Below are 13,279 nucleotides of genomic sequence, written 5' to 3'. Positions count from 1 at the left end.
TCTCCTGCAGGAGTTCAGTGCAGCATGCTCCAGCACCATTGGTGCCGTCAGAAAGCTCCTGGCTCCCAAGACTAAGACTCTGCACATAGCATTTCATGGGGCCACAGAAGTCAGTTCCCAGTGCCTTGCAGGAATGAGGCCAGTCACACGAGAGGGTGAAACATGGAGAACCCTCTAAGGTGTCTGCCAGATCACACCATGACTGGGGTCATGCAGTGTGGGCATCGACACTGGTGTGAGGCGGGAGCCCACGCTCTCCAAGGCTGCCCTCAGTACCAGGGGCTTTCAGTGCAGTGCAGGGCCTCTTACAGATAACAGTGGTGGGACCGACGCTGCACTGGGAGTCCTCATTGCCGCAGGAGCATTCATCACAGGCGCAGGCACTGGGACAATCAACAGGGGCACCGGCACGGGTCCTGACACTAAACCAGCCCCTGCAAGCAGTGACCTCCTTCGGTGCCCAGTATCGCGTGACGCAAGGAACACGGGAGTCGGTGAGCATCACGGGCCCCACCACACCGCTGTGGTCTTCAGCATCGAAGTCTGTATCAGAGTCAGATTCTGATTACTCCAGCTCAGTCTGAAGTGGGAGTGCAAGGTCATCAGGGCCCAGTGGACATTGGCATCAGTCTTGTCACCCTGCGGTTGGGGATTGGCAGATACCCTCCCAGGGTGCACCCAGGTGGCCTTTTTGGACTCCCTGGGCAGTCCACGAAACACGAGCAGGCTGTGGTACTCCCAACTAGGGCGCCCAGCGGCACTCAGGTGCCGAGGATGACGCCATCAGCTTCATTCAGAGGGGCTTCGCAAGAGCAGTCTCAAGTGCTGACAGTGCCGGAGGTGCCCTTGGTGACTTTGGCAACAGTGCAGTCAGCACTGACCCAGTTTTGGGCACCGCCTTTGCGGCACCAAGGAATCATGGTGTTGTCCCAGGTGCCGAGCTGCTCTAGCATGGTGGCAATACAGCCCACTCTGGTAAGGGGTGCTCCACCCCAGGCGCCGAGCACAGCACCTCAGACCACCGTGCCGAGGACTCAAACTGGGGAACTTGAACCTCCCCGTGCCCATGGCCTTGGAGGGTGCCGGGCTGTCGTCCTCCCCAGATGAGGCCTTGGTGGGGGTCCTCGGGATCCACAGTAATGGAGGGTGGTAGGGCGTACCAGCACTTGCTGTGAAGGGTGGCCCAGGGCCTGGGCGTGCAGGCAGAGGAAGTCAGGGACAAAACGGACCTGGTTAAAGACATCCTAGTAGCATCTGACCTGCTGGGATTGCACTGCCTATTAAAACAATTGCCAATATGGCAAATACAGTTGTGTCAGACCCCTGTCCTTGGCCCTACCCACGGCCAGAAGGAGTGAGTTCCGATACATTGTTCCTGTCCAGGGCAACGAACATCTTTTTATCCACTCTCCCACCCATGCCCTTGTTGTGGATGTAGCTAACCACAGGGAGCAACAGGGGTTTCAAAGCCCTTCCCCTAAGAACAGAGAGGCAAAATGCCAAGACTTTTATGGCAAGGAGGCTTATTCAACTGGTCGCCTTCAATGAAGGATCACTAACCAGCAGGCTCTGGTTAGCAGATGTCATAGAATCATAGAACACTAAGACTGGAAGGGACCTCGAGAGGCCATTGAGTCCAGCCACCTGCCCCAATGGCAGGACCAAGCACTGTCTAGACCATCCCTGACAGACATCTATCTAACCTGTTCTTAAATGTCTCCAGAGATGGAGATTCCACAACCTCCCTTGGCAATTTATTCCAGTGTTTGACCACCCTGACAGCTAGGAACTTTTTCCTAATGTCCAACCTAAACCTCCCTTGCTGCAGTTAAGTCCATTGTCTCTTGTTCTTTTCTCAGAGGTCAAAAAGAACAAGTTTTCTCCCTCCTCCTGATGACACCCTTTTAGATACCTGAAAACCGCTATCATGTCTCCCCTCAATCTTCTCTTTTCCAAACTAAACAAGCCCAATTCTTTCAGCATTTCTTCATAGGTCACATTCTCTAGACCTTTAATCGTTCTTGTCGCTCTTTTTCTGGACCCTCTCTAGTTTTCTCCCCATCTCTTTTGAAGTGCGGTGCCCAGAACTGGACACAATTCTCCAACTGAGGCCTAACCAGCACAGAGTAGAGCGGAAGAATGACTTCCCCTGTCTTGTTCACAACACACCTGTTAATGCATCCCAGAATCATGTTTGCTTTTTTTGCAACAGCATCACACTGTTGACTCATATTTAGCTTGTGGTCCACTATAATCCCTAAATCCCTTTCTGCTGTAGTCGTTCCTAGACAGTCTCTCTCCATTCTGTATGTGTGAAACTGATTGTTCCTTCCCAAGTGGAGCACTTTGCATTTGTCCTTTTAAACTTCATCCTGTTTACCTCAGACCATTTCTCCAATTTATCCAGATCCTTTTGAATTATGACTCTATCCTCCAAAGCAGTTGTAACCCCTCCCAGCTTGGTATCGTCTGCAAACATAATAACTTGACTTTCTATGCCAATATCTAAGTCATTGATGAAGATATTGAACAGAACCGGTCCTAACGCAGATACCTGCGGAACCCCACTTTTCCAGCAGGATTGAGAACCATTATGCATATAACACGGCCAGCTCCTTATCTTGCTTCTCGGAACTGGTTCCACCAGAGAGCAAGACTGAGTTTAATGCTGTGGTGGATGAGCAGAAGTTCATATCTAGGGCAGTGCTTCAGGCCACACTGGATGCAGCAGATGGGGCCACCAGGGTCATGGCCTCTGGGATAGCCATATGAAGGGGAGCATGGCTACAGGCCTCAGGGCTCCCCTACAAGGTCCAGCAAACTATACAGGTCCCTTTTGAGGGACCATCTCTGTTCTCCAAACAAACAGATAAAAGGCTTCACAGCCTGAAGGATTCAAGGGCCACCCTGTGTTCGTTAAGCCTGCACACCCCTGCAACTCAGAGATGGCACATTACCCCTCGGCCCCATTTTAGACAATTCCCGCAGCAGCACCGGGATGCCAGCAGGAGATTTGGGGGGTGGGGGAGAACACTGCAATAGGAGATGTCAGGGCCAGCAGACCCAGGCTAGAGTCAAAAAACCCCCACCGGGGTCTAAACAATTTTGATGGGGTGGTCAAGAGCGACACACTGGTCACCACCCCAGTTCCAGCTCAGTTTTTTTGTTTTCATTCCACCTTTCCCATTTCTACCATGCCTGGTACAGCATAACGTTGGACCAATGGGCCCTTCGCATGTTAAAAACGGGATATGCTATCCAATTTTCTTCATACCCCCCCTTCCCACACTCCCTCCCCATCCCTCTTCAGGGACACACTCACAAAACGTTGCTCAGGCAGGACGTACAGCCCTTCCTACAAAAGGGGACTATAGAAAAGGTTCCCCAACAGTTTCGGGGATGGGTTTTATTTCTGTTATTTCCTAATCCTGACGGCAAAAGGGAGGCTAAGGCCCACTTTGGACCTGCGAAACCTGAACAAATTTGTGAAAAAGATAAGGTTTCATATTATATTCCTGGGCCTAATTATCCCAATTGTGGAACGAGAGGACTTGTTTGCCGCTCTCAACTTACAGGATGCATGTTTCCACATAGCACTTTATCTGCCCCACAGGAGGTTCCTCCAGCTCGTGGTAGGGAAAGACCATTATCAGTTCACAGTCCTTCCGTTCAGTCTCTCCTTAGCCCCAAGGGTCATCGCCAAATGCATGGCAGTGGTGGCAGCCTTCCTGCACAGGCCAGGGGGTGCACCTTTTTCCCTTCCTGGATGACTGGCTAATCAGGGGTCTCTCACAGCGGCAGGTGGTGCAGTACATGCAGCTGATGCAACAGATGTTCAACACTCTGGGTCTCATAGTAAATGAGGCAAAGCCAGTTCTCACCCCTACTCAAGTCATGGGATTTGCAGGCGCCGTACTGGATGCGGGACAAGCCACGGCCTTCCTGCTCAGAGCAGGTTTCAGGCTATGGCATGTTGCATCCACGGATTGATCAAGTTCCCCACCACAACGGCCAGAGGCTGCCTCAGGTTGTTGGGCCACATGGCGGCATGCACATTCGTAGTCCAGCACGCCAGGTTATGGATGTGTGTGTGGCCCATCTCAGTGTACTGGCCTGTCAGGGACAACATAGACACATCAGTGACAGTCCCTCCGCAAGTGCTTTTGTCACTACACTGATGGCTGGATGCTGGGTTGGTCTGCACGGGAGTGCACTTCAACCCTCCATCTCTCTAATCACAGACACCTCAGGCTTGGGTGGGGGGACACATTTGGGAGAGTGCCAGACTTAGACCCTGTGGAGAAAGGAGGACGCTTGACTCCATGTAAATGTTCGAGAACTCAGTCATTCGGCTGGCATGGAAAGTGTTCCAGAGTGACTTAAAAGGGTGGTGTGTTGCAGTCATCAGAGACAATACTGCAGCAATGCACTGTATAAACAAACAAGGGGGTGCACGCTCCTGTGTTGCGAGGCCCTCACACTCTTGAGTTCTGCATTCAGCACAAAATTCTCCTGAAAGCATTTTACCTTCCGGGAGCCCACAAACTCTCTCGTGGATCACCTCAGGAGGTCCTTCATGGACCATGAGTGGTCACTACATCTGGAAGTATTACATTTAATTTTCCAGACGTGGGGATGTCCCCAGGTGGACCTCTTCTCCACCCATCTCAAAGTGAAGCAGTGAGGTGGCAAAGTTTGCAGATGATACCAAGCTGTTCAGGGTAGTCAAAACCAAAGTAGATTGTGAAGAACTTCAAAATGATCTCAGCAAACTGAGTGATTGGGCAGAAAAATGGCAAATGAAATTTAATGTGGGTAAATGTAAGGTAATGCACATTGGGGAAAAATAACCCCAATTACACATACAATGTGATGGGGGCAAATTTAGATACAACAGCTCAGGAAAGGGATCTTGGAATTATAGTGGATAGTTCTCTGAAAACATCCACACAGTGTGCAGTGGCAGTCAGTAAAGCAAATAGGATATTAGGAATTATTAAAAAAGGGATAGAAAATAAGACTAAAAATATCTTACTTCCCCTATATAAAACTATGGTACACCCACATCTTGAGTACTGCGTGCAGATGTGGTCTCCTCACCTTAAAAAAGATATACTGGTGTTAGAAAAAGTTCAGAAAAGGGCAACTAAAATGATCAAGGATTTGGAAAGGGTCCCATATGAGGAGAGGCTAGAGAGACTGGACTTTTCAGTCTAGAAAAGAGGAGATTGAGGGGCGATATGATAGAGGTATATAAAATCATGAATGGTGTGGAGAAAGTTAATATTGAAAAGTTATTTACTTGTTCCTCTAATATAAGAACTAGAGGACACCAAATGAAATTAATGGGTAGTAGGTTCAAAACTAATAAAAGAAAATTTTTCTTCACACAGCGCACAGTCAACCTGTGGAACTCCTTGCCAGAGGAGGCTGTGAAGGCCAGCACTCTTACAGAGTTTAAAATAGAGCCTGATAAATTTTTGCAGGTTAGGTCCATAAATGGCTATTAGCCAAGGGTAAAGTATGGTGCCCCTAGCCTTTAGTCAAAGGCTGGAGACAGATGGCAGGAGACAAATCGCTTGATCATTGTCTTCGGTTCACCTCCTCTGGGGCACCTGGCACTGGCCACTGTCGGCAGACAGGATACTGGGCTGGATGGACCTTTGGTCTGACCCAGTATGGCCGTTCTTATGAAGTGCCCGATGTTCTGCTCTTACCAGACCCAAAGCCTGGGCTTCTGAGCAGATGCCTTCAGCATTCACAGGTCGGGCCCTCTGGTGCCACTCATCCACCAAACACCACTCAAAATTCAGTCAGATCAAGCATCAGTCATCCTGGTGGCCCCGGCGTGGGCTTGACAGCACTGGTACTTGACCCTCCTAGAGCTGTCTGTCTGCTACCCAGTGGCGCTTCTGTTACGCCCTGATGTGCTGACACAGGAGGAGGGGAGATTGCAGCACCCCAGTCTCCAAGCGCTACATCTCACAGCGTGGAAGCTCCATGGCTGAGGGTGGTAGAGCTCTCGTGCTTGGAACCTCTAAAACACGTGTTGTTAAACAGTAGGAAGCCCTCCACAAGGGCAGCATCCATAGCCAAATGGAAAAGATTTTCTGTTCGAGCAACTCAAAGGGGTTATCCCTGGGGCAGACTCTGATACCATTGATTCTGGACTACTTGTTGTCCTTGAGCCAGGAAGGGTTGTCACTATCTTCTGTAAAGGTGCACTTGGTAGCCATTTCAGCCTTTCAGCCTGGGGTGGGGCTGTTGTCAGCTTTCTCAGACCCTGTGGTAAAAAGGTTCATGAAGGGGATGGAAAGGGTCAAACCACAGGTCTGACCCTCTTTGCCAGTGTGGGACCTCAGCCTGGTATTGTCAAAACTTATGCATCGCCTTTCAGACCCCTAGCCTCCTGCTCCCTCCTGTTTCTCAGTTACAAAACAGCATTCTTGGTGGTTATTGCCTCGGCCAGGAGTATGTCAGAACTAAGGTCTCTGATGGTGGACCTGCTCTACATGGTGTTCCACAAGCATAAGGTCAGATTGACACCCCTTCTGGCGTTTCTGCCACAGGTAGTCTCACCTTTTCATGTCAGCCAGGACATTGTCCTACTGGTGTTTTATCCAAAACTTCATGCCTGTCCTAGGGAGCAGAGTTTGCATGTTTTGGACTTTTGGAGGGCGCTGGCCTTCTATATGGACAGGACCAGACCCTTCAGAAAGTCTCAACAGCTGTTTGTTGCAGTGGCAGACAGAAGGGGCTTCCGATCTGCTCCTGGATAGTGGCTTGTAACAGAGTGTTACAAGCTGGTGGGGTCCGTCCCCCCCCAATCAGTGTTCACTCTACCAGGGCACAGGCATCCGCTGTGGTGTACTTGCCCAGAGTCGCTACCCAGGACATCTGCAGGGCGGCCACTTGGTCCTCAGTTCACATGTTTACAGTGCATTACGCTTTGACGCAGTATGCACAGGAAGACACTCCGGTGGGCAGGGCTGTCCTACCTTCTTTTCGGGACTCTGACCCCGCCTCCTAGACATTCACTTGTATTCAACCAACTTGGAATGCACATGAGTAATCACTCGAAGAAGAAGAGACAGTTACTTGTTCTGTAGCTGGTGTTCTTAGAGATGCGTTGCTCATGTTCGTTCCAAAACCTTTCTGCCTTCCCCACTGTCGGACTAGCTGGCAAGAAGGAACTGAGTGGGAGGTGGATCGGGTGGTGCATATGTGGATCGCTATGCAGGCGCTGCTCCAGGGGGTGCCGCACCAAACCTATGGCTACTGGCTAGGGTAAAAAGCTTCTGTCAACTGGGCAGGCACCCAACTTGGAATGGGCATGAGCAACATAGCTTGAAAAACACCAATTACAGAACAGGTAACTGTCTTTTGTGCAGCATGGCTGTGCTAATGCAGCAACAGAAACTGAACTTGTGGCATCTCCTGACATTTGGGTGCTAAAATGCTCCTCTGGGACCTCGTTTCATTGCTATCATGGAGAGCTGTGTGCACACCCACCTGCTGCTATTCTGCATTGGGAGAAGATGGGCATTTTTTTTGACCTTGCACTGAATTTTGATTTCAGAGAGCCATAAGTTCATGATCCTGTAGCTGTTGGTTGTGAGGTGTCTGAACAGAAGCCAAGAAACAGCCACGTGTTAGACCCTTCTTAGGTACAAGGGCTGAGATGATAGCCTGTGGACCTCAAGGCCAAGCCTCTTCTGAGGTTCAGGGATATCTCCCATCACTTGCTGCTGGATCATGCATACTGGCGTTTTTGCTGCTGTGCCACCAAGGCCTGCGTGGAATAGATCAAAGCTGTGATGCCCTAACTGCAGGGCAGGAGCTGGGGTTGGCTGTATCTCACCTGCCTTTATTATTGTCAGCACAGCTGTTGGACTGCATAGAGCTGCTTTTTCAATTTTCTTTTGCTGCTGAGGGGATTAAAATTCACACAGGATTATGCTGCTTGGGGCCCAGAAGCCACTGTTTGGAGCCTGATTCTTGGCCAGCTGATTTAGAGACAGCAGAGTTAGGGTTCAGTTGAATGGAAACCTATGTTACACTTGGCTGCTCCCCACTACAAGAGCATCTGAGTAGAAGATGGGGGTTCAGTTGAATGGAAACCTATGTTACACTTGGCTGCGCCCCACTACAAGAGCATCTGAGTAGAAGATGTTGAGGGGAGACAAATGCAGCTGTTGCTAACCTCAGACAGTGCTGGTATATGTGGTGTTTTGGGGACAGTGTTTGGTTTGGTCTGGTATCACTGTGGCAGAGGGCTTCCTGTAACATAGGAGATGAGCAGGGATCCCTTCCAATATCTGGGCATGCAGCACAGGTGCTGCATATAAGTTTCAGAAACCTCTTGGTCTGGTGCCTGGGGTTGGTATCTGTCCCTGCCCTAGGAAGTGCTGTGAAGTCCCCTCAGCCTGGGAAGTACAAGAAGTGAATAGTAGGAGAATGGAGATTTTCAAGGACATGTTTGCTGTCATATGTGTAGCCTCTTAACCAAATAATAGAACTTAATTTACAGCAAGCCTACAGAGGGTTTCCTATCCATTTCCAGGATGAGTTACACTACCTATGTCCGTTCTCCAACTGTCAGATTATCAGTCAGGCTTACTGTGTGCCTTATGGGAATACATAAAGTCTAACCCTCTTCCTTGTTTGGTGGTTTTCTTTCCCTGGTGCAGAGATGTCCTGCTTGAGCTTCTGGCTCATTTTAGTGTTTGCAGTGAGGTAAGGAAGAGTCCCAGGAAGATTAATTCTGTTATCCAATTCTAAAAAATCTGAGGTATAAAGGCAATAAAGCAGAAACCCAGTAAAGGCACTTTATTCAGAAACATTAGCTATCAGGTTGGACATTTCTGTAGCATGGACCTGGTGGGAGAGTTGTGAATAGTATTCCTTCTAAACTTTTATGCCTATATGTGGAAATGACTTATGTGCACCAATATGGAGTTGATGGACAGTGTGCAGAAGGGGTGGGGTTGAGAGGTTGGGGTGCTGGAGGTTGAAGATTCCAGCTGAAAGTAAAGGTGGTGGGGATGGGGGATTCGGGGTGCAGAAGGGCTGTGCAGCTTAGAAGGAACTTAAGTTTTGAGGCTTAGATAACTCTAGCACAGGTTGTGTTCTTGGCATAAGAAACATCTAATTTAGTAGTTTGTTATGGCAGCTCATCGCCATAGTGTCTGGGAACCTTCCATATAAAATCAATAGCAATAGCACAGTCTCTTGTGCAGCATTGGGCAAGCAAGGCTAGTGAGTGGGTCACATGAATTGCCCTCCCTTAACTCTGTGAATTGTAAGATTGTTGTAACCAAGATGATCTCCCAGGATTGGGTAGTTCGCTAAATGCACTTGCATACCTTGAATTTGCAGGGTGTGACAAACTACAACAGCACTTTGGATGCAGAGGGAGTGTGTGGCTCTCATTGGCAGCATTGTGTGCAGTCACTAGGCACCTCACTTCATGTGACCTTTATGTACACGTCACTTTATAAATACTGGTAAGAAAAAAACTGCACTGATGAAAACCAGTGGAATCTGGCAACCCTGATTATGGGCACTGGTAAACAAAATGTCTCATGGACCACACACAGAACTTTAATGGGCCACATGTGGCCCACTACTGCCTGGTGGATGCCCTGTAGTCTCAGGTAACTTTCCCTTTTCAGGGTCAAAGCTCTCATTGGAGTAAAGGTATTGTTTGTTGGTAGGGGCTCATAATCATACTTATGAACCTTTTCTAAAGCTGTTGAATATCCTGTCACAGCAAACCTTGCAGAACGCCAAACTGAAGAGGACAGTGATTTTAATTTTTGGCCTGTCTGCTGTAGTACTATCAAAACAAAAAAGCAGTAAAGTAGCACTTTTAAGACGAACAATGTAATTTATTAGGTGAGCTTTCGCTGGACAGACTCACTTCTTCAGACCTTAGCCATACCAACTGTTTCTCATCTGCATTGTGCCATGCTGCTGCCTCCTTTCTCAGCAGATGCTGGGCCTTTGGGATGTTGTTGCATGGATCTGCCAGCAGAGGACAGTGCTTGAGTGTGTGGTGAAACTAGAATCCTGTCTTTTCTTAAGTGATCTAGAATGCCAAGTCTGATTGCTCAGCCGTAGGGAGTGATGTGAAGTAGCTCTATATTTAAGATGAGAATATTTTAGGAGAGGAAAAAATCTCCTGAAGAATTAAATGTCATTTGCCCATTTCCTGTGCTTGCGCAATGTCCTGAGTGAGCCCTGACCCAGGTTGCACTCTGAGAGGCATTTGCTTCCTGGCAAAGAGTTCCCTGTGCTTCTCAACACTTGACTCCTTTGACAGTAGATAGGGTGTTTTAGAACACATGCTGCAGTTCCCTATCCCTGGTATAATGTTGGCTGGGTCAATGGATTTATTCCTGCTAGGATCTCTGCTGGATACACTGGTCCAGGAAGCAGAGAAAATGCACTGTTAGAGAAGCTTCTGGGATGAAGAGGCCAACAATGGAAAGAGTAGCACTCCGTTCACAGAGAAGACAAACTGCATACCTACAGATCCAGTAATTGGGGATGGGGAGGGGGTCTGCCTACATTGAGTGGGTGCATGTGTATGGATGTCTCTACCTTGAGAGGGTGTATCTCCTTATCCTGCTCATTGGAAAGGGATATTCTTCTGCCTTGACCTTGTAGTGAGGTTCTAGGTTCCTAGCCTTCTGTCTAGCAATGCCACTCCTACCTTTCACTGAACTGCTGGGTTATCTTTCAGTCAAAAAATGCAACCAAATTATGCCACCTGCCTATTCCATGTGATTTAGGCATGACGTGAGGTCTTGGGGAGAGAACTGCAGAGCCCTGGATAGAAATACAAGTTCTTGCTTCATATTGACCATTTCTGTGGGTCTGGGTCCCTTCAAGCAGTGCAGTGGGAATGCAGTGGGACTACGTCTTTGCTTCACAAGGCTGGAACTGTAGCTTGGATTTTCACTGTGGATGCACTGAACAGCTGCAGCTGTATAAACACATTCTGCTGCAGAAAGAAACAGTGGGGAGAGGATGGTTCTGCTGCTTCTAGGGATGTGTAAGTGGACAGCCTGAAAGAGAGCAACTTGTAATTGTGAACAGATGCCTTTGCCTGGAGCCTGGCAGGAGGGAGCATCCCATAATACAGCATCCTGCAGAATGGTGAGTATCTGGTTGCCTAACTGCTGTGGGAGCATTGCTTTACCTTAAAGGCTTTGTTTGGGGCCTGCTGCCTTCTTGGACTCTCATGTTGATGTTGCTGCATTGGCTAGGTGGGGAGGGGTGAGGGAGGGAAATAGCTGTGTATCTAAGCTGTGCCCTGCAACTCAGTGTCTGCAAATAACAGTCTCCTTCACTGCATCTTCCTTAGCAGAGTCCCTCTCACCACTCAAACCACAGGAATGTGGTGTTTTGAGTTCCTCCCACTGGGCTGCACCAGAGATCTCTGGCTTCAGGCTCCAGTGGTTTTGCTGGCTGATGTGTGTCCAGCTGAGCAGCCCTGCCTGGGAATGAAAGGTGATAAGAGAACTGAACAAAACAGCCCCAGGAGACTGTGTGGGCCTTTCCTTTTGTTCCATGCATCAGAGGGCCTTGGAGAAGCTAAGCAGAGAGTGACAAGGCAGAAACCCAGGACCCACTGTGTGTGCATTAACACTGGTCTGTCTGTGCCAGCAGCTGTTGCCGTTGGCCTTGCCAGGCATGTGTATCTGGTACAGATGTCAGTTTTCATTTTGTGCGCATATGCATGCGTGCGCACACGCACTTACAGCCGAACCCCATTGTGTTTGGTTACTGTTAGTCTTTCTAACTGACATCTTTGACAGAATAGTTGCTATGGGAAGGAACAGTTGATGGCAGTGGGAGCACACCTCCTGATGGGTAAGTATTAGCAGTTCGGGAATCGCACTGTGTTCCTCTGCTAATCCTCCATCCTGTCACATGGGATCCACCACACTGCTCTGCTGATCTTTCTCCCCCTGCTTCCTCTCCCCTCCCCCAAAACTCTGATCTGGAGCTCCTGCTGTCCCAGAGTTGTACCCCATTGCAGTGTCCTGCTATTCCTGCCCTAGACCCATCCTTGATGCAGGCTGCAGCTGAGATGTTTTGTCCCTTGTCTCGCTTCAGGACAACACTTTTATATCTCTGTAGTCAGTTGCTTTGTAGGGCTCCAATCACCTGTTCTCTTTTTAGATTAGGGTGAAGTCCCTGGCAGTCATGTGGTGCTACTCAGTGAGTACCAGAGTGTCTGGTTGGATCAGGTTTGCCAACCCACATTATGGGAATCGTGAGAAAGCCAGCCCTGTCTTGGTCAGTGTGGAGAGGAGGTGCTATTTCTCTGCCAGGGCCTAGGGTTAACAGTGCTGGCAATTTCTAGGATGTGCCTGGCAAAGGCACTGAAACAAGCATTTCCTGTGTGTAGACTTTTATCTTGTAACCATCCGTAGCCCAGATTGTGACAAAATAGGTGGAAGCCTCTGCTCAGCCTGCCTGCTTCCTCTTCCACATTAATTTCAGTGTGAGCATACCACTCCATGCGTGTTTGCTCCTAGGGTTGATGTTCTGGTTGTGCACCACTGATAGTCTAGGTTCCATGCTGTCTCACATTGGGCATGGCAGTGAGTCTTGCTGTAACTTTGGTTTAAGGGCTGAGAGTGGGGATGGCTGGAGCTGCATGATATTTGGTTTTAAGATCTGCTAAGTCTTAGACTACCAGAGTCAGAGAGAATGTCTGCTTGCTGGAGGTGGGTCGTGAAGGAGAGCACATACTTCAGAGAGGGAGGAAAGGAAGGGGTTAATGTCCTGCAAGGAGGGCTGGACTAGGTGGTGTCTGGACTAGGTGGTGTCCAGACTGAAGAGCAGCAAGGTGAATGTTTAAGCATGAAGGCCGTGGTTTGGAGCTAGGGGGGAAGGACTCTTTTCCCTGCTCCTCCCAGTCCACAGAACTTGAGTAGTGTGTGCTGGTTGAAGAGGCGTTTGTCTGAGGTTTTCGTGTGTGTGTGTGTGTGTGTGTGTGTGTGAACTGAGCAGAGCCTGTGGGGCATTTGATTCTGACTCAGCCCTTCACTGAGAGCAGCTAAGCACCTGCTCTATAGAAACCGGCCCAAGGCTTAAAGTGGTAGCATTATTACTGACCTCTGTAGCATGCTCTTTGGGCCTAACTTTCCAGTTTCTGACCTGCATTCACAGGAGCCATAAGCACAAGTATAGACTGGTCACCAAGCAGTCCATGTAGATTTTAGTTTCCCAGACATCTTTGTTTAGCTGCAGCACCCCGCTC

The 13,279-nt window shown here is 49.1% G+C and overlaps 1 protein-coding gene across 11 annotated transcripts in view; it reads left to right on the top strand.

Annotated features, from left to right (window-relative positions):
* Window positions 1–13,279, top strand: part of CHD6 (chromodomain helicase DNA binding protein 6) — a 209,956-nt gene that overhangs the window by 16,894 nt on the left and 179,783 nt on the right. The window contains exon 1 of one of the 11 annotated variants that reach the window (XM_075011567.1): window positions 11,046–11,163. The exons of the other annotated variants lie outside the window; for them this stretch is intronic. The gene's annotated coding sequence lies outside the window, so the exon portion shown is untranslated. Of the gene's footprint in view, window positions 1–11,045; window positions 11,164–13,279 lie in introns of those variants that run through there. 11 annotated transcript variants of the gene reach the window in all.

This window comes from Carettochelys insculpta, chromosome 17 (genome assembly GCF_033958435.1).
Source record: "Carettochelys insculpta isolate YL-2023 chromosome 17, ASM3395843v1, whole genome shotgun sequence".
In the NCBI taxonomy this organism is placed as follows: Eukaryota; Metazoa; Chordata; order Testudines; family Carettochelyidae; genus Carettochelys; species Carettochelys insculpta.
This window is presented reverse-complemented; position numbering and strand designations above follow the sequence as displayed.